This window comes from Leopardus geoffroyi, chromosome B4, assembly GCF_018350155.1.
Source record: "Leopardus geoffroyi isolate Oge1 chromosome B4, O.geoffroyi_Oge1_pat1.0, whole genome shotgun sequence".
Taxonomy (NCBI): domain Eukaryota; kingdom Metazoa; phylum Chordata; class Mammalia; order Carnivora; family Felidae; genus Leopardus; species Leopardus geoffroyi.
In genome coordinates this window covers 1,003,756-1,025,636 of record NC_059341.1, presented here as the reverse complement: position 1 = coordinate 1,025,636, position 21,881 = coordinate 1,003,756, and the positions used below count along the sequence as shown (strand labels likewise).

General features: G+C 43.4%; 1 protein-coding gene across 7 annotated transcripts in view; it reads right to left on the bottom strand.

The window, feature by feature from the left end:
- WDR37 (WD repeat domain 37) overlaps positions 1-13,430 on the bottom strand; it is a 64,757-nt gene extending 51,327 nt beyond the window's left edge. The window contains exon 1 of one of the 7 annotated variants that reach the window (XM_045465014.1): positions 13,225-13,430. The gene's annotated coding sequence lies outside the window, so the exon portion shown is untranslated. Of the gene's footprint in view, positions 1-12,714; positions 12,916-13,224 lie in introns of those variants that run through there. The other 6 variants (XM_045465013.1, XM_045465012.1, XM_045465016.1 and 3 more) reach the window with 6 other exon arrangements.
- Positions 13,431-21,881: the final 8,451 nt, after the last annotated feature.

The window sequence follows — 21,881 nt, the reverse complement described above, 5'->3', positions numbered from 1 at the left end:
GTGCAATCTAAACATCTTTCTCAGTAAAATGTCTCCTCGCATCTTTTGCCCATTTAATAGGACTTTGGGATTTTACTGCTGAGATTTGAGAGTTCTTCAAATATTCTTCATGAGTTATGCCTCAGGTATGTGTGTTGCCAATAGTTTCTCCCAATCTGTAACTTTTCTTTTTTTGTAATTTGTTTTTTATCCCCACAGGGTTTTTCACAAAGCAAAACCTTTAAATTCTGAAGAAATCCCATTGGTCAATTACCTTTCTCCTATAGATCATACATTTAGAATCATGTCTAAATACTTTTTATCAATCCTACCTCCTAAAAATTTTGTTTTCTTCTTAAAATTATAGTTGTATAGTTTAAATTTACAGGCTACTCTGGGTTGATATTTTTAAGGTGCAAAGTTTAGATCCAGGGCTATTTTTGTTTTGGATTTTCTTGTTTTTGCTGGTATCCAATTATTTGAGCACATGTTGAAGACTGTCCATCTTACACTGAATTGAGAAAGTTTGACATCTTGCTCAAAAATCGATCGGCTATACACAGGTGGGATTATTTCTTGGTTCTCTATTCTGTTCATCTGATCTATAGACCTCTCTCTCTGCCAGTAAGTTGTTGTTGTTGTTGTTTAAGTTTTATTTATTTATCTCTACACCTAACATGGGGCTCAAACCACAACCGTGAGATCAAGATTCAGATGCTCCATTGCCTGGGCCAGGCAGGCTCCCCTGCTGACAACACAGTCGTGACTACCATGCTGTCTTGAAATCATTTAGTGATTACTATCATTTTTTTTCAAAACTGTCTTAGCTATTCTAGTTCTTTTGCCCTTACCATATAAATTTGGAATAATCCTTCCCATATCTACAAAAATCTTCATGGAATTTTAATAGGAATTCTGTTTAATCTGCTCATCAATTTGGAGAGAAGTGGCATCTTTATCATGTTGAGCCTTCCAATCTGTGAATACAGTATATGTCTCAGTTTATTTAGATCTTTTCTTCCCTCAGTTTTGTAGACTTCCACATAAAAGTCCTACATATGTCTTTTCAAATTTACACTGAAGTTTGTGTTTTTATTTTCTGAGTAATTTTAAATAACATTGTATTTTTATTTCCATTTTGTGTTAATTGCTGGTATCCTACACTATTGTTGAACTCATTAATTTCAGGAGAGTTTTTGTAGATTCTTTGGCATTTTCTACGTAGACTACTATATCATCTGAAGAAAAAAAAAAGACAGTTTTATTCCTTCCTTTCTGATCCACAGACCGTTATTTCTTTTTCTTATTGATCTGGCTAGGAATTCCAGTATTATGTTGTAAACAGTGACAACAAACATCCTGTTTTGTTTTGACCTCAAAGTAAAAACACTCTGTTTATGGCCATTAAGTATGATGATAGCTGTAGGTTGACTGTAGATTTTGTCTACCAAAATGAGAAGGCTGCCCTCCTGGGAGTGTCATGAATGAGTGTTGAATTTTGTCATCTGTGTTTTCTGCAGCACTTAACGGTGTGGATTTTCTTTAGCCTGTTAACAGATGAATTATACTGATGATTTTCAAATACTAATCCAAATTTACATGTGTGGAATAAGCCCTACTTACGTATAACTTTCTTTAGTGACTGCTCTAGGTATTTTGTTTGTTTCTTTATTTTCGGAGAAACGGTACGATCAGGGGAGGAGCAGAGAGAGGGGGAGAATCGCAAGCAGGCCCCATGCCATCAGTGCAGAGCCCAACGTGGGGCTCAAACTCACAAATCATGAGATCATGACCTGAAACAAAATCAGGAGTTGGATGTTTAACCAACTGAGCCACCCAGGCACCCCTAGGTAGTTTATTTTCACAACTATCACAGTCTACTGATTCTCAACATTCTACCAGTTCGTGGTCATGTACAGAAACCTCACCTTCCTGTCTCTTCACACTTCCCCATTTGTAACAGTCAAGTGAAATACTCCCTCTACATACACAGAGAACATCAAAGAGCTACACTTCAACCTCCAAACAGAAGAGGAGCGTCTATAGAATTTACCAAAGTTTGTTCTTCCCATTGTTCGTTCTTCCTTCCTGGTGTTCCCACATTGCTTTATATCGTTTCCATTCTGTTTACAGAACTTCCTCTACCTATTCTAGAGAGGTAGGTCTGCTGGTGACAGATCACGTGGAAGATGTTTTCCCTTGATAGAGAAATTAGTTCATTTCCTTCAGCACTTGAAAAGTAAGCCACTTCCTTATGGCCTCTATGGTTGCTGACAAATCCACCATCAAATTGTTTTTCCACTACTGGTAAAGTGACATTTCTTTCTCACTGTTTTGTCATTAGTTCTCAGAAGTTTGACTATCATGTTGTCTTAGCATCAGCATGGATTTGAGTTTTATCCTGTCTGGGTTTCAGTAAGCTTCTTGATTCTATATGTTTATGGCTTACCAAATTTAGGAAATATTCAGCCAGTATTTCTTCAGTATGTTTCAGCCCCACTGGCTCTCTCCTCTTTCTGGGATGATGACAAGAACAGTGGGTCTTCTGTCACAGTCCCACCAGTCCCTGAGGTTTTGTTCACTTTTTTCCAGTCTATTTTCTCTGAGTTGTTCAAATTGGGCAATTTCTATTTCTTCAGTTTTTCCTATGTTCTTTTCATTCTGCTGTTGTCATCCACTGGGTTTTTTGTTTCAGTTAACACTTTTCAGCTCTAAATTTCCATTTGTTTCTTCCTGTGTTTCCTTCCTGAGATTTTAGTGTTTTTGTTCTCCATTTATATCGAGCATCACTAATTGCTCACTGAAACATTTTCATGATGGCTACTTTAAAATCCCTGTCAAATCATCTGCAATACCTGTGTTGCTGTCCGTGGTCTTTTCTTATTCAAGTTGAGATTTTCCCAGTTCTTCATATGACATGTAATTTTCTAGTGAAGCCTCAACATTTTGGATTTGATGTTATCAGACTTGGAATCTGATTTAAGTCTTCTATTACAGCAGGCCTCCAATGATGATGCCCCAGCAACTTGTTTCTGCCAGGTGGACTGAAAAATGGAGACGGAAGTCAGCATTCTCCGTTCAGCCTCCACTGACCTTGGGTGGAGGTACTCCTCAGTGCTGCCGGCTGGGCTCTAAGTTCAACCTTTCCCTTGGCTTCTACTCATACCACCCTAACTAAACCAGAGGTCCCTTTTACTACACCCGGCATGTCCTCCTTACCACAGGTGGTGGTGAAACTCCTGAATCTCTACTGGGCTTCCTCTGACGCCACTCCAGCAGGAAAGGCACACCCTTATCGCGCAAAAGAGATGAAAATCCCACCTCACCCAGGCTTCCCTGGTATTACCCGGCAGAGAGTGTCACCTCAACACAGCTTGTCCAAAGTGAAAGTCCAGATTCCCCATCCAGGCTCTGAGAAGAGTGAGGGTGGGGGCTGCAGTGTTTTCTAAGAGCATCCTGTCTCCAAGGCTGTCCTTTTCCTGGTCTTCTTACTAGAGAGAGCAGGCTTTTCTTGAGGTTTCTGATCTGAGCCCTTTGATGTCGCCAGGTTGCTACTTCTCCAGGCCCAAGTCTGGGATATATGTGGCAAAAAGAAACCCAGGGCACTCAGCTCTGTGTCATTTCTCAGGTCCCGATACACCAAGTCACCACACTTTCTTCTCTCCACCTTTCAGTCTTGTATGTTTTCTAACGTCCAGGGTTTTTAGCTATACTTAGCGAACAGGGAAGGACATCCACTCCATCTTTCCTCAATCACAAAACCAAAGATCTTTTGTGGCTCAAATTACGCATATACAGACCTTGTTTTAAAATGGCAACAAGAGGGGCGCCTGGGTGGCGCAGTCGGTTAAGCGTCCGACTTCAGCCAGGTCACGATCTCGCCGTCCGTGAGTTCGAGCCCCGCGTCGGGCTCTGGGCTGATGGCTCGGAGCCTGGAGACTGTTTCCGATTCTGTGTCTCCCTCTCTCTCTGCCCCTCCCCCGTTCATGCTCTGTCTCTCTCTGTCTCAAAAATAAATAAACGTTAAAAAAAAAAATAAAAATAAAAAAAAAATAAAAAAAAAAAATAAAATGGCAACAAGAGGGGCGCCCCGGGGGGCTCAGCTGGTTAAGCATCTGACTGGCTCAGGTCTTGCAGTTTGTGAGTTTGAGCCCCACATCGGGCTCTCTGCTGTCAGCACGGAGCCCGCTTTGAATCCTCTGTCCCCCTCTCCATGCTCCTCCCCCACGTGTGCTCATGCTCTCACTCTCTCTCTCAAAAATAAACATTAAAAACATATATAGGGGCATCTGGATGGCTCAGTCAGCTAAGCGTCTGACTTCAGCTCAGGTCATGATCTTGTGGTTCATGAGTTCGAGCCCCACATCGTGGTAGAGTCTCTCTCTCTCCCTCCCTCCTTCTGTCTATCCTTTCCCCACTTGCGCTCTCTCTCAAAACAAACTTTTTTTAAAAATTAGATATATATACCATATATATACATTAAAAGTGGCAACAAGAGGGGTGCCTGGGTGGCTCAGTCCGTCGAGTCCACCTCTTGACTTAGGCTCAGGTCATGATCCCAGGGTAATGGGATGGAGCCCCATATCAGGCTCTGCGCCAAATGTGGAGCCTGCTTAAGATTCTCTCTCTCTCTCTCTCTCTCTCTCTCTCTGCCCTTCTCCTTTGCTCGCATGCATGCTCTCTCGTTCTCTCTCCCTAAAAAATAAAAAATAAATAAAGATAAAATAAAATGACAAGAAAGTAAGTCTTGCTTTACAACACACTAAAAACTTTCAAATTGGTCAACTAATTGTGTTTTTAGGTTTAAATTCTGAAATCTGTTAATTTATTAAAATTACCATATATTTTCTATAGCATTACGTAAACAAAATTCAACTGTCAAATCTGAAAAAAAGGACACACCGGGGCACCTGGATGGCTCAACTGGTTAAGCGTCCAACTTTGGCTCAGGTCATAATCTTGCAGTTCGTGGATTCGAGCCCCATGTCGGGCTCTGTGCTGACAGCTCAGAGCCTGGAGCCTGCTTCGGATTCTGTGTCTCCTCCTCTCTCTGCCCCCCCGCACGCTCATGTTCTGTCCCTGTCTCTCAATAATAAATGTTACAAAAACATTTTTTTAATAATAAAATAAAATAAAATAAAATAAAACAAAACTAAGGACACAGAGGGGCACCTGGGGGAGCTCAGTCAGTTGAGTGCCCCAACTTGACTTCAGCTCAAGGACCTCGTTGCGCAACGGTAGCGCGTCTGACTCCAACTTAATTTCAGCCTCAGGTCATGATCCAGGGTCATGGGATCAAGCCCCGCATCAAGCGTGGCACTGAGCATGGAGCCTGCTTATTAAGATATTCTTTCTCTCTCCCCACCTGCCTCTCCCCAGCTCATGCTCTCTTAAAACAGAAATAGGGGCACCTGGGTGGCTCAGTCGATTAAGCGTCCCACTTCAACTAAGGTCATGATCTGTCTGTGAGTTTGAGCCCCGCATCAGGCTCTGTGCTGACAGCTCAGAGCCTGGAGCCTGCTTCGGATTCTGTGTCTCCCTCTCTCTCTGCCCCTCCCCTGCTCATGCTCTGTCTCTGTCTCAAAAATAAATAAAAAAAATAGAAATAAATAAGGGGTGTTTGGGTGGCTTGGTCGGTTAAGCGTCTAACTTCAGCTCAGGTCATGATCTCACAGTTCATGAGTTCAAGCCCCACACCAAGCTCTCTGCTGTCAATACAGAGCCCACTTTGGATCCTGTCTCCCTGTTTCTCTGACCCTCCCTCACTCGCACTATCTCTCCAAAGTAAGTAAATGTTAAAATAAAAATAAAGTAATATTAAAAAGGACACTTAGAAATAAGATTACTGGGGCGCCTGGGTGGCGCAGTCGGTTAAGCGTCCGACTTCAGCCAGGTCACGATTTCGCGGACCGTGAGTTCGAGCCCCGCGTCAGGCTCTGGGCTGATGGCTCAGAGCCTGGAGCCTGTTTCCGATTCTGTGTCTCCCTCTCTCTCTGCCCCTCCCCTGTTCATGCTCTGTCTCTCTCTGTCCCAAAAATAAATAAACGTTGAAAAAAATAAATAAATAAATAAATAAATAAATAAATAAAAGAAATAAGATTACTGTATTTTTTGTCTCCAAAATTTTCATTTGGTTTTCTTTTTAATCTTCTACTTCCCTCACTTTTTTGGATATTCTATGTGTTAAAGCAAGTCACAAGGCCAACCCAGACTCAAGTGGAAGACAAACAGACTTAACTTCCTGAAACAAAAAGAATGAGAAAGAGTTTGTAGCCATCTTTCATCCATCACACCTCACTCCATTTACCAATTCTGGCTATACAATGAATACCATTCTGCTTCCCTAAAAAAAAATGTCAGTGAATGGAACTGATTTTGCCACTTCACACACTTAGTGAAATAAAATGGATATAAATGAACCGCTGAGTTAAACACCTACTCAGAATTAAATCCAGCGAAGAGCACCACAGTGAAGAATGTGAGTTTTATAGCCACGCAAACCCCTCCCCCCAACTCTTCAAAGCACTGGCTTTTTTGTCATGAAGCCGCAGCTCAAATGTCACCTTGTCAAAACAGCTTCCTCCGACCACTGCCAGTCGCAGCACCGCATGACCCTCACCACCTTTGTGGTTTACTCACTTAATGAGTGTTTCCCCCACGGCACCATCAACACCAGGAGGACTGGAACATTATTTTGGCTCGCTACTGCCTGTGGGTCCCACCACATTGCCTGCCGTAAGTACATCCCCAAAGATTTGATGAATGTGTAAGTGAATGAAAGAGCACTACATCCGCCACTAAGCTGTGTAATCTCTATCAACTTACTTAACCACCTTCCTAAAGCTTCATTCCACCACCTGTAAAGCAGGGATAGCAACAGCATTTATTTCATTAAGTCATTCATCAAATAATCTTCAAGTTCATAAATATACTAGGTACTGGGAATATGGCAGTAAACTAAACAGACTTGGTCTGTACTTTCAGGTTACTTAGAGTTCTAAGACAGACCTTAAATAAAATCTCATAATCTGTTACAGAAATCATAAACTGGGATGAGCGTTTATATTTGTGTGAAAGACACACACAAATATTATGAGGGGAAAAAAAAGGTACCGGCTGAAGAGTTAGGAAGACTTTTCTGAGAAACTGACATTTAAATTGAGACTGAAGAATTAGTGTTAACCATGTGGAAAACAGAGGAGTGGGTATTCCGGGAACAGGAACAGCATGTGCAAATGCCCAGAGCTGGGAATAAGATTAGTTTATCAGAGACACTAAAAAAAAAAAAAGATAACGTGGCTAAAACATTGCAAACAATGGAGAGAATGGTACAAGGTAAGTGGGAGAGGGAGGCTTAGATTCTGTTCATGTTTACATTTTATCCTAAAACAAAAATGAAGCCACTTCAAAGTGTTAAATAAGAGACACTAGATTTGCATTAAAAATCACTCTTGCTGGTGTGTGGAAAACATGTAGAAAAATCAGATGACTAAGAATGGAGAAGTCAGTTAGGAAGTTAATAAAATAGTCCAGGCAATTATGATCCTTAAAATTAGAGGGTACATGAATGGACTGGGGTGTGGAGGGTGGGTGCGTAGAGAGGGGTCAAGAAGAGCCTTTATTTCTGAGGTAAGAAGTAGGTGAAACAAGTATCAGATTATTGAGATGAGGAAGCAGACCAGGAGAAGAAATCAAGACCTAACTATGGAACATTTTATGTTTGCAAAAATTGCCTTTGAAATATTTAGAACACAAAGGAGGAAGGAGGTACTTAAGTCTGGAGATGAGAACTGGCCTGCATTTATAAATCTGGGAGAGGTCTACACTGAAAGTAAAAATGGGCATTTGGACCCCATCAGGCCTCCAGACCCAACGCCTTACCAAACATCACTTTTTTAACAAGAAGGAAAAAAAAGAGTTTACAATGAACACTACTGAGAGAGATAAACAACACATAATAGAACTGGCACTCCCTTAAATGCCATACAGAAAAATTATTTCTGACTGAAAAATTAAAAACAAACTTTTCGGGGCGCCTGGGTGGCGCAGTCGGTTGAGCGTCCGACTTCAGCCAGGTCACGATCTCGCGGTCCGTGAGTTCGAGCCCCGCGTCAGGCTCTGGGCTGATGGCTCGGAGCCTGGAACCTGTTTCCGATTCTGTGTCTCCCTCTCACTCTGCCCCTCCCCCCTTCATGCTCTGTCTCTCTCTGTCCCAAAAATAAATAAACGTTGAAAAAAAAAAAAAATTAAAAAAAAAAAAATTTTTCAGGGGCGCCTGGGTGGCTCAGTTGGTTGTACATCCGACTTCGGCTCAGGTCACGATCTCTCGGTTTGTGAGTTTGAGCCCCACGTCGGGCTCTCTGCTAATAGCTTGGAGCCTGGAGCCTGCTTCGCATTCTGTGTCTCCCTCTCTCTCTACCACCCCTCCCCTGCTTGTGCTGTCTTTCTCTGTCTCTCAAAAGTGAATAGTGTAAAAAAAAAAAAAAAAAAAAAAAATTTTTTTAAACAAATTTTTCAAATGTTTATTTTTAAGAAAGACAGATGGAGGGAGGGAGGGAGGGAGAGAGAATGAGAATGAGCGGGGGAAGGGCAGAAAGAGAGGAAGACACAAAACCCGAAGCAGGCTCCAGGCTCTGAGCTGTCAGCACCGAGCCCAACACAGGGCTTGAACCTGCGAACCGTGAGATCATGACCTGAGCCAAAGTTGGATGCTTAACCAAATGAACCATCCAGGTACCTGAAAGAATAAAATTTTTAATGAAATTTAGGTTTGAAAATTTGAGAAATTAGAGATAGTTGAAATAAAGACATAAAGAAAAATAACAGCAGAACCTGTATAGGCAGATTTTTATATACACAAAGAGTACACTGATGATAAATTTCACAAATTTGAATATAACAAAATTAAACTGTTAAACAAGTCACATGATCCCACTTAAGAGTATTTCAGTAATTTATCATTTTTTTTAAGTTTTATTTAAGTAATCTCTACACCCCACGTTGAGCTTGAACTCAGGACCCCAAGATCAAGACTCACAAGCCCTTCCGACTGAGCCAGCCAGGCACCTCTCAGTAATTTTTCTTAATGGAAACATCTAGGAATTAGTTAACTGTACCATCTACAAAAAAAAAAAAAAAAAAAATTGGCCAAGAAATCCAACTGATTTAATGGAATCTTACTCAGAAATTATATTCTTCATAGAAATATAGGGAGACAGAATTGTTTTTCAGTGATTACACATTAAATTAATAACCTCATTAAGCATCTCACCTGGTATTTTGTAAGTCACATTTTGTAAAGGAAGAAAAATATCAAACCCCTGTGAAATCGGTCCTGAGAGAGCCTCAGAGAAATAAGATTTTATCTTTACACATTTCAATCAAGTAAATAAAACAGTAAAGGGTTTTTCTTTCCTCTCTGAAAACCTGAATCAGTGAAATCATTCTGATAAGTACATGCTGGAAAGTTAATGCATTTCAAAGATTCTACAAGTTGGTTACAGACATGCAAAAACTGCAAGATCAACCTTCCTTTCACCTCAAAGTTGTAGGTGTTCTGGTTTTTGGGTTTTTTCTTGTTTTTTTGTTTTTTTTAATCATATCTACACCAAATGTGAGGCCTGAACTCATGACCCTGAGATCAGAAGTCACATGCCCTACAGACTGAGCTGGATGGGCACCCCTCAAAGTCGTAGGTTCTGAATCAATGATTTTCTCTCTCAAGTGTCATACCACTGGCTTTCCAACTCTGTACTCTCAGCAGGAAATAAGCAGTCTTCTATTCAACTAACTTAAAAATCTTCACCCTCTGCCTTTCACTGGAGCTTTAACCTCCCTCCTCCCCACGTGGTGGTGTTCTGGGCTCTGCTTGCTTCTGTCACTTCACCAAATAGTCCATATCCTGGTAGTCTTTTCACACATATCAATTTCCAACCAACTATATACACTTCAATTATAAATCACAAATGCGGATTAGGCTTTGGCTCTCCAAAACCTGGCATCGAATGGAGATTTCTCACCCTGAGCAATGTTTATCCCTTAGTAACTTTCAAAGCTTTGTGAGAAGCCATCTCGAAGGGTAGTGCTAGTCACAATGTTATCAGCACCCAGACTACCCGGCTGATTCAGATTCGGCCTCTTCCGCTCACTTCCACAGCCACAGCCACCAGGCTCCCAGAACTGCACCGGTAGGTTCCTCCGGTCCTTCTAGCTTCTTTTAAGTCTCTTCTCTTTTCCCATTGATAATCTTCCCATCACAATTTTCTCCCTGAACCTTCTCTAAAATCTGCTCTCGTCCTCTTCATTCACATCCTCCACCTCCTCCAGCAGTCTTCGCTGGTGCCAACACCCCTTCCTTCCACACCAGACCCTCCTGGAGGAGAACACGGCCCAGTCTGGCTCAGGGACCAAAGTATGTATTGTCTTCACCTCAGCATAAGTCAGTATTAGTATCAACTTTATAGAAATGCTTGAAAAGTTTAAGGATTTTTCAGGCTGAGATCATGGAGAGAGAGGCAAGGAAGCTACAGGTGTTTGAAAAAGGAATATTGAAGTGATATAGCATGGAATCCAAGCTAGACAAGGCAAGCTAGACAAGGAAGGAAGTGCAGATGGAAAGTACTGGAGAGACCCTGGTAACAGATGGAAAACTACCACAAAGGTTTGGTGTGAGGCTCACATGGATCGGTAAAAACAGCCACTAATGTCCAACATCCCTGAGGTACGGTTCCCAACTATTTAATAGGCCAAACACTTTACTGAAGTAGTCATAGAACTCTGGGAGGGGCAGAGAAAGGAAAAAAAAAAAAAAAAAAAAAAAAAAAAACTGTAAATGAGAAAAAAATTTCTTTACTCTAAAAATTATGTTATAATCAACGTTAAAAGTAATGTCGTTTTACCTAAATACAAACAAAAACAAAAGCTGAAATTCCAAAAGATAATTACTTTTCTTCAAAATATTCACATTAACCATTATTAAAGGGCAGACCACATTAACAAGGCTTACAAAAAAAAAAAATCCTACTTCTTCAAGCCTGGGGCATGAACTCACCACCCAGAGATTAAGAGTCGCCCTCTCTACCAACTAACTGAACCAGCCAGGTGCCCTAATCCTCCTAGTTTTTGAAACATTTTTTTCAAGGAAGTATGAATAGTTCCCTCCAAAACTCCAACCTCCCTGTCCCACCATCCAAATACACATATTTAATATAAACTCTCCTGCCCTTGTCACATGCTGTCACATGCGTATTACCCCATTTACAAAACATTACTCACAACTGTATACATATCCAGTGGGACTTTTAAACATTTTCTTTTAGCAAGAAAAGAACACTTGAGTAGTTAATTTCATGAATCCTAATCATATGCAAAAGAATGGTCAAAAAATGTAATCTCTATGTGGCACTTAAAAGTATAAAACGCGAGGGGCGCCTGGGTGGCTCAGTCAGTTAAAGTGTCCGACTCTTGATTTCATCTCAGGTTCTGATCCCGGGGTCGTGGGATCCAGCCCTGCAATGGGCTTCACGCTGGGTGTGGAACCTGCTAAAGATTTTTTCTTTCCTTTTTTTCTTTCTCTCTCTTTCTTTCTTTCTCTCTCTCTCTCTTTCCCTGCTAAAGATTTTCTTTCTTTTCTTCCTTCCTTCCTTTTCTCTCTTCCCGCCCCCCCTTTGCCCCCTCCCCTGCTTGTGTGCGTTCTCTCTCCGAAAAAAATAAAATAGGCATGTCTTTTAGAAAAAATAAAAACAAGAAAGTGAAAGTGTAAAATGTGACTGAATTTCCCCAGGAAGCTCAATAAAGTTCCTGACATTTTATGGTTCAAGCCCTGTGACCTGCATTCCTCGCGGGACGAAACACCAAACCCAGCTGCTGAGCAGTATCTACGCAGAGGGGAAACCCCAAAAACCGGTCATCGTCCTCAACATGCCTAAACTGTTTTGCCATTGATCTAGATGAAGGCTCGGAATACATGCTTTCACTTCTGTGAAAGACACACAACTGGGGGACATCACTGACCGGAAAATAACCGCCAAGGTTTTTCAAGAGCAAGTGCAAAACAAATGAACGGGCTAACAGAGCTACCCCGAAACAAAGTGCCAGAAGAGACTGAGAGGAGAGGAAGAAGCGTAGTGCGGGGGCTCCGCGAGAACGCGTGGCACACGTACACACAGCATGACCTTCTCAATAACAAACCGAAGCTAGGAAATGTCGCACAGCGGGTGTTTAATGTGGCCGGGGTCCGCTACTCCCCGTGTCCTTGGGCACTACACCCCCTCGGCCGGACCCCGTCTAGGCACCGCATTCGAGCTGCACTAGGAATCCGGACACCAGCACTCGCTCGCAAGGAACCCATGCCAGCGAGAGGGGTGTGCGGAGGAAGGGGACCCCCCTCCACGCCGCCTTATTCCTGGGATACTCCAAAGGTCACAACCTAGAGGCCGCTGGAACCGGAATAAAGGAAACTTCCCAACAAGCCTCTCTCCTAGGACGAGGCCGGACCTCCGGCCTCTCAGCTCCTGCCGACGGCGGAGCCGAGGGGAGACCGAGGGGGACGCCCGGGGTCCCTGGAACGGACCGACCCCAGCCCTCGCCCCGCAACAGGGCGCGCGGGCTCGGGAGGAGTCGACGGGGGCGCGGGGCGGACAGGCCCCACCCGCACGCCCCCAACCCCGCTCGGAGACCGCGGCCCGCCTGCACCGGGGCCATAGTCCCGAGAGGAAGATGACCTCCGGAACTCACCTGTCCTGCCGCCGCCGAGCCCGCCGACCCCCAATGACAACCGGGCCGTGTGTTACCGCCCGTCCGTTCTCAACCTCGCGGCACTCGACACACACTGGGAGACCCTGGACACCAAGTCTCCGCCCTGACGCGGCCCCGCGACCCGGCACCCTGACGCCCCGCACTTCCGGCACCGCCGGAAGCTCCGGCCTCGCCTCGCGCCCAGGCCGCCGGAAGTCCCAACACGGCCTCCGCCCCGCGCCGGAAGTCCCGTCCGCGGCCGTCGCCTCGGCCCGGGCCGCCGGAAGTCCCTCCCCTCCCTCTGCTCGGGCCGGAAGTCCCGAGTCCGCCCGCGCTGCCGGGGCCGAGGCGCGTGGGGACCCCGGGTCAGCGGGGGCGCGGCTCGGCCCCCGGGACTGCGTGCCCGGGCCCCGCGAGGCCGGTGCTCGCCTGGAGGCGCGGCCCGAGGGTCCTAGCCGCGGCCGGGGAGGCGCCGGCAGGGCGCACACCGGCGCGGCCCACGGTACTCACGGCGGCGGGCTCCCGTGGGGGTCCCGGGCCCCCACAGGTTCGCATCCATCGGCTCGGGCCGTGGGGGGTGCTGGCGGACGTCCAGCCCCGCGTGCTCCCCGCGGCCCCACGGTTCCTCGCGCGGCTCTTCCCCGCGCAGCCGAGACGCAGGAGGCTGCTGGTCCGCGCGGGCGCCCGGTGGAGGTAGAACTATTAATATTGCAGCTCATCTGCAGAGGATGACTCATCCGCTTTCCTTTCTGAAATATTTGTTCGCCATTGGCTAAAAAGAAAAAACAAAATCAGCTGCTCACTGCAAAAGGTGGGACTTTGTCGTCTCTGGTCTAGGCTGGAAAAGGGACAGAAGACTGGAGTCCTTAGGCGGGTGACCATCCTCTGCTCTACAGACAGCTCTGCCTAGGCGTTGAAAGCTTACCTGGATTAAATCAAAAGTGTGGAAACGTTTTCCATATATGTGGGTCAACATTCTTGCTCTTTCCTTTAAACACAAAAGCTCACCATTCAAATTCAAGAAGCCCTGATGAGAATGTTGCACCAGAAACAAATTTAACGTATTTGGAGATCCAAGTAACCACAAATTATGTAGAATAAATCCTGAAGTTATTTATGCATTAAGTGTAGCAGAAGCTTAGCCCTAAGAAAGAATTCTGTAAGAAACTAAGTGTTTCAAACTTTTGGAGGTTGTGGCAAACATTTAACAGGGAAGAGAGATTTTACTCTACTCTGCAGGGTTCTTCTGGCTGGTCAAAGAATTCAACTGACATGAGACAGATTAGGAAAATATAAAATTTAATTAGTAATGATTTATTAATTCACGATGAATTCACGTAAACATGAGAGCTTCTAAAGACAGGGAAAATGAGATTCCTCTGTCATCCTGAAACCAAGGAGAAGGAGGTCGTCCAAGATCAGGGGGCTTCCAATGCACCTGCAGTTGTCATTCAGTGGGCCATGGACTCCTGTGGCTCCCCAAATCCTTCCAGGCTCCATTAGGGCACAATGAATTTCTGCCTCGTACTAGGATGTGAATTGCCTTTTTCACCCTCATGCTCTCCTGGGCACACAGCAGACTTTTCCTAGAGACTATATGATGCGTGGTGACATCATTCTCTAAGGCTGATGGAATGTGTGCTTGTGCATTATGATGTCTGCTAGGACTTTCTGAGGTAGTAGACGTAGGGCTATGGTTCTCAAACTGTGGCTCACGGAGCCCCGGGGATTTCCAAGACTTTTAAGAAGTCACAGACTTCTTCTTATTTTCATAATAATACTAAAAGTTACTTACCACTTACCAGTCACAGACTTCTTCTTATTATTTTCATAATAACACTAAAAGTTATTTGCCATTTTCACTGTGTTGATATTTACACTGATGGCGCAAAAGCAAGCTTTGGGGGAAGGATGGGAGATAAAACTAGTACCTTGTCACTTACCAAGACCATGCCACCAAACAGTACTAGTAGTCCCTGTATTCTTCATCACCATGCACACGCAGTAAAAAAACAATTGCACTTACCAATGTCCTTGAGGAAGCAGTAAACAATATTAATTTTAATAATCCGAACTCTTCAGTATTTATCTAATACTCTACGTAACAAAACAGGGAGCACACATAAAGCACTTTTGCTACATCCTGAATTACAATAGTTGTCTTGAGGAAAAGCTCCTCTGAGAATGGGTTGCAGGCTGAACTTTTTTCATAGAACCCTATTTTTACCGGGAAGAATGAGTAACATTAAGGTTACTAAAGCCAGGGTATTTGGCAGACATTTTGTTTCCTTTTTTTTTTTTTTTTAAATTTTTTTACTCTTTATTTATTTTTGAGAGAGAGAGAGAGAGCGAGCACAAGTAGGGGAGGAACAGAGAGAGAGGGAGACACAGAATCCAAAGCAGGTTCCAGGCCCTGAGTTGTCAGCACAGAGCCCAATGCGGGGTTTGAACTCAGGAACTGCGAGCTCATGACCTGAGCTGCAGTCAGACGCTTAACCAACTGAGCCACCCGGGTGCCCCCTCTGCAGACATCTTCTAAAAAAAAAAAAAAACAACAAAACAAAACTAAACTAAGTGAACTTGTCACTACAAAGAAAATAACTGATAATTTTTTTTTTTTTTTTTTTGCCAAAAACAGATTTGAATAATCATGCTAAAATTCAACTTAAAAAAAAAAACATGTATCTGCCACCAAGGGCTTGACAGCTTCCCAATGCTTAAAGACTTTTCTGATGAAATTGGTGATGATATTAACAAAGGTGATTGGTATGGAATAATGAAATGTGTCAACATTTGTAAGATCTGCTTAAGTCAGTGAAGCAACATTTTCCAAGTGGCCCGATATTACGAAATTATGCATGGGAAAATATACATTCAAGTTTCAGTCAAAAGCAACAATGTTAACGTAGCAGAATATAAAATGTTCACTAATGTGGTTTCAGATTCCAAAGGACAAATATCCTTTTAAAAAACCACTACTTGTGGTGTTTTGGTGTATTATCAAAAAAGAACAACCATGATCATCTGAAAAGGTTAATAAAATACTTCCCAATTTTCCAGCATTATCTGTGTGAGGCAAGATTTTCTTTCTATACTTCAGCCAATGCAATATGTAACAGCTGTCTCCTATTGTCAGACATCAAAGAGATTTGCAAAAATGTAAACAAACTCTCCCACAAACCTCTTCTGACATTTTTGTTTGGAAAACATAATTATTTTTTATTAAAATGTTATTTGTCTGTATGTGTTATATTTGTCATTAAGTGAATTAACAAATATTTAAATGAATTAAATATTTCAATATATGTTTTCCTATTTCTACTAGAGTAAATACGGATAGATACAAACAGTAAGGAAAAGCTCTTTAAGTTTCTCAGTAAAATTTAAGACTATAAAAGGTCCTGAGACCAAAAAGTTTAAGGACTCCTGCACTGCAATTTGCTTAGCAGTAATTATTTCCTTAAAAATCTTTCCGTATTTCAATAAAAATTATTTTAAATTTCACAGGCAGAGAGGAAGGAACTTCAGCTACGTAGACATTTTATAATTATTTTAAAATGGAAAATAATTTCACATGTAATCTGAACTTTGATACTCCTGGGGTGCCTGGGTGGCTCAGCCTGTTGAGTCTCTGATTCTTGATTTTGGCTCAGGTCATGAACCCAGGGTCGTGGAATGGAGCCGCGCCTCGTGCTCTGCACTGAGCATGGAGCCTGCTTCATAGTTTCGCTTGCCACTGCCCCTCTCCCTTGTGCACTCGAATAGTTTTTTAATACTCCTAATATATAACCATGCTTTATTCAGTTTATTTAAGTGAATGATTGTCACCTGATGGCAAATTTGGTCATTTTAATAATTTAAAAATGTTAACAGTGAACAAATCCACAGATCTTACCATCGAATGGCAAATTAACCCTATCCAAGTGCAGAATGTCCCTTGACCTGCCTTGACCTCATCAACTTTGCTAAATGACCTTTCTTGGGGAAATAACCACTTGAGAATGTATAGAAATTCCTCATTGGAGACAAACCCTTCGAAGACAGCAATCAGGTATGTGTGTAGGTGGGGGTGTGTATAGCGTGGCATGTGTGGGGTGGGTGTGATGTGCGTGGGGGGATGTGGAGGGGGTGTGGTGTGAGTGGTGGGGTGGGGTGTTGGGTGTGGGGAGGTGTATGGCCGGTGTGTGTGGGGGGGGGGGGGTCTGTGGGGTGTGATGTGGGGGGGAGGGCAGGGGGGGTGTGGGCGTAGGCTGGGTGTGATCTGAGGGGGTGTTGGGGGTGTGGGTTGGGACAGGGGAGCAATGGGGTGTGATGTGGGGGGATGCATGGGGACGAGGGCACGTGGGGTGTGCGTGCAGGCTGGGTGTGATTTGGGGGCTGTTGGGGGTGTGACTGGGGGGACTGTGTGGGAATGAGGGCACAGGGGTGTGGGCATGATTTGGGGGCTTGATGGGCGTGTGACATGCGGGGGCTGTGCGGTGAGATATGGGGGGGAATGTGTGGGGATGAGGACACGTGGGGTGTGGCTGTGATTCGGCTGATGTTGGGGCTGTGGTGTGTGACATGTGCGACCCTGACGTCTGGCGCAGCCGGCGCGCGATTGGCGCGAGCATGTGGCGTGCTCTGGCGCGAGCGCTGATGGTTGGGCGCCCGGCGCCGAGGGGCGGGTCCCAGGTCTGGGGGCGGAGCCTGCGGGAGGGGAGCCTGGCAGAGCCACCTTTCCCCGGCAGCCGGTGTGGGAGGTCGGCGGACTTCGCATGTTTGATTATTTATTTAATCCTCAAAACAGTAAAATAAAAATTAACCTAACTTGAATTCTAAGTCAGCATGAAAATGTTAAAATTACTTGTCACAGGTCAAAAGGCTAGTATTCAGTGGAACAAAGATTAGGTTAAAATCCAGGCCCACGTCAGAGCTCACATTTCTACCATACATTCCTCTGATGAGGCTACTAGAACAAAATACCGCAAACTAGGTGGCTTAAACAATAGAAATTTACTGTCTCAGGTCTGGAGGCTCAAAGTCCAAGATAAAGGTGCTGTCAGGGTCGTTTCCTTCTGAGAGCCGTGAGAGAATCTATGCCTCTCTCCTAGCTTCTGGTGGTTCGCCAGCGATCTGGCGTCCCTTGGCTTGTGGCAGCCGTACCTGCAGTCCTCACCTGGCGTTCTCCCTGTGTGAGGCTCTGTCTCCTCAATGGGCGTTCTTTCTCTACAGTCAGATTAAGGGGTCCCTCTGCCGCCACCATGACTTCACCTTAACGAATTATATTTTTAACAACCCTTTTTCCAAATATGATGACATTCTTAGGTTCTGGGAGTTAGAACTTCGACATAATGCTTTTGGGGATTTGGGCTACAATTCGGCCCATAGCACACTGCCTCCTGAAACAAATTCTCCATGTAATTAAAAACAAACACACACAAAGCTAGTCTAAATTGTAGAAGGTTGTGACTGCAATCCTGGTATCCAACAGTCCAATTACAGCAGAAGCTGTAGGAAGTACCCTTCCCATAAACCAAGTTTCTGCCTTCTCAGCAGCCCACCCATGCAAGATGCACATGACTTACCCCCGTCAGGAGAGAGCTGAAAAGGGTTCACCTGGGTGGCTCAGTTAAGCATCAGATTCTTGATCTCAGCTCAGGTCTTGATCTCAGGGTCATGAGTCCAAGCCCCGTGTTAGGCTCTGTGCTGAGTGTGAAGCCTACTTAAAAAAAAAAAAAAAAAAAAAAAAAGCTGAATTTAATAAAATTCAATATAAGCATGGTCTGATAAGGTTGATAAGATTTGTTGGGTATTAGACCATGTGTTTAATCCTCGATTATTTTATTTGTGCCTCAAACACCTAGGGGTTTATGTTATACTGTATGAGCTAGTTGAGTAATGTTACTTCATAATCATTACCAAATTGTTTCCTATATGTGTGTTACATGTGATATATATAATATTTTTTTCTTGAGGAACACCATATTTAACACTTCATTCAGACTTCTGCTCAAACATCACCACCTTGGGGATGTTTTCCTTATTTATTTTTAGATAGTTATTGTCCATCCCTTAACCGTACTTTATTTTTCTTTATGGTGCTTATCACCTCTTGACATTATTTGTGTGTTTGTTTACTGTTTCCCCTACTCGAATGTAAATCCTAAAAGCAGTCATTTTTTTCTATCTTGTTCACTGTTACAGTCCCATGACTTGGAAAAGCGCTTGGGACATAGTATGCGCGCGCATGCACACACACACACACACATGAAGTTTGCTAAAGGGTATTCTCCTAAATATATAGACTCCTCAACGGCAGAGGTCAAGTTTTCCAATTCCTTTTATCTATCAGATGCATGCAGTTCTGTCCAAGAAAAAGGAGAAAACCATGATCAGCTGGCATATAATCACCTGAACAACTACTCAGTCCCTTTCTCCTACTCATACCTGCCCTCACTAGGATAGGAGGAAAGTTAATTCACAGTTCGTGGACCAAATGGTCCAGTCCACACCATGGAACTTCACCAGTACTGTTTTCCTGACCCAAGTCACCTGTCCCTCATCCATGACACCGTAAACAGGTACTGACCTGTTTCTCACTTCAAAACCTTAGTCTCTAGATCAGGTCTCACCCAGTACATACTTGCCATATTTTCTCTACCTGAATAGAGCTTGTTACCTTGTGTGCTGTCCATGTGCTAAATGAAAAGGAACGGTTGTTCTAATCTCACAGTGAGTGTATTTTTGGTCTTCCCGCTGTTTTTAGGAATATGTTTGGTTCAAGTCAAGAAAGGTTTTCATGGGTTTTTTGTTTTTTAATTTGTAAGTAATCTCTACACCCGATGTGGGGCTTGAACTTAGCACCCCAAGATCAAGAGTTACACGGTCCATCCACCGACTGAGCCAGCCAGGCACCACAGTTCTCATGGGTTTGAATAAAACAAATCGGCATTGTTCTCATCATGAAACCCAGATTCTTACAAAGTGAGGGAATTATTTCGGGTAAAAAATGTTAGGAAACTCTACCTAATGAACAACCGAACATGTACTATAAACCTTCTCCAAATGAGGTTAAAAAACTCTGTTGATCAAAAGTACATATAATTGAACAAATATCGTGTTGGCTCTGTACCAGTCTCCAAGTCACATAGCTGATGTCCTTTTTTTCTTTATCAATACCACGTAATTTGTAACCCAAGAGCATTCACATCATTAAAAATAGCAGTGCCCAGCCATTGACTGAGGCGTTGTCATTGATGGGAAGAGGAACTCCAATATATTTAGCAAAGCAGCCAAAGGTAATAGAGCAAGACGCTGAGCTCTCTTTTTGTTAATATTAACTATGCAAGAAACCCAATACTCAAACAGCTCTACAGTGAACTTCACTAAAAAGCAGAACTTAAAACCAAACAACTATATGATCTGAATAGATAGGCCTAAACATTTCCAATGTAACATGGGCTCCCTTTGTTGTGTGGTTTGAATTCTGCATCTCTTCGTGTCTATCAAGCTTATATATAAAGATTTCCTGATAGGGACATGATTGCCCCCAGTATGATGTCATTACTTTGCATACCTTGACATATTCAAAGTTAAAGTGATGGAATGCAAATACTGTGGTATGTTAGTAAGTCTGGAGTGTTTGGTCACATCATTCATCGCGTTAGAAAAGGGAGCCAAAAAAAAAAAAAAGTACATCATCTCTGAACTTCAGTTTCTTCATACAAGTAAGGATAACATCCTGTAGACTTTCTTAAGGATAAAGTGAAGTAATAGACATAAAAAGCACACAGCAGGCTGTCTAATGCAAATCTCCACTAGAAGGGAACATAAAGACCATCTAACCTTCAATCACAGGTAAAGGTGAGAAGGCCAGAGGTTCTAGTACAGCGTTACTCAGCAGCAAGCAGCGAAGCCCAGGTAGGGACTGAGGTCATCCAAGATCAGGGGGCTCCCAATGCACCTGCAGTTGTCATTCAGTGGGCCATGGACTCCTGTGGCTCCCCAAATCCTTCCAGGCTCCATTAGGGCACAATGAATTTCTGCCTCGTACTAGGATGTGAATTGCCTTTTTCACCCTCATGCTCTCCTGGGCACACAGCAGACTTTTCCTAGAGACTATATGATGCGTGGTGACATCATTCTCTAAGGCTGATGGAATGTGTGCTTGTGCATTATGATGTCTGCTAGGACTTTCTAAGGCAGTAGACGTAGGGCTATGGTTCTCAAAGTGTGGCTCACGGAGCCCCGGGGGTTTCCAAGACTTTTAAGAAGTCACAGACTTCTTATTTTCATAATAATACTAAAAGTTACTTACCACTTACCAGTCACAGACTTCTTCTTATTATTTTCATAATAACACTAAAAGTTATTTGCCATTTTCACTGTGTTGATATTTACACTGATGGCGCAAAAGCAAGCTTTGGGGGAAGGACGGGAGATAAAACTAGTACCTTGTCACTTACCAAGACCATGCCACCAAACAGTACTAGTAGTCCCTGTATTCTTCATCACCATGCACACGCAGTAAAAAAACAATTGCACTTACCAATGTCCTTGAGGAAGCAGTAAACAATATTAATTTTAATAATCCGAACTCTTCAGTATTTATCTAATACTCTACGTAACAAAACAGGGAGCACACATAAAGCACTTTTGCTACATCCTGAATTACAATAGTTGTCTTGAGGAAAAGCTCCTCTGAGAATGGGTTGCAGGCTGAACTTTTTTCATAGAACCCTATTTTTACCGGGAAGAATGAGTAACATTAAGGTTACTAAAGCCAGGGTATTTGGCAGACATTTTGTTTCCTTTTTTTTTTTTTTTTTTTTTTAATTTTTTTACTCTTTATTTATTTTTGAGAGAGAGAGAGAGAGAGCGAGCGAGCACAAGTAGGGGAGGAACAGAGAGAGAGGGAGACACAGAATCCAAAGCAGGCTCCAGGCCCTGAGTTGTCAGCACAGAGCCCAATGCGGGGTTTGAACTCAGGAACTGCGAGCTCATGACCTGAGCTGCAGTCAGACGCTTAACCAACTGAGCCACCCGGGTGCCCCCTCTGCAGACATCTTCTAAAAAAAAAACAACAACAAAACTAAACTAAACTAAGTGAACTTGTCACTACAAAGAAAATAACTGATAATTTTTTTTTTTTTTTTTTTGCCAAAAACAGATTTGAATAATCATGC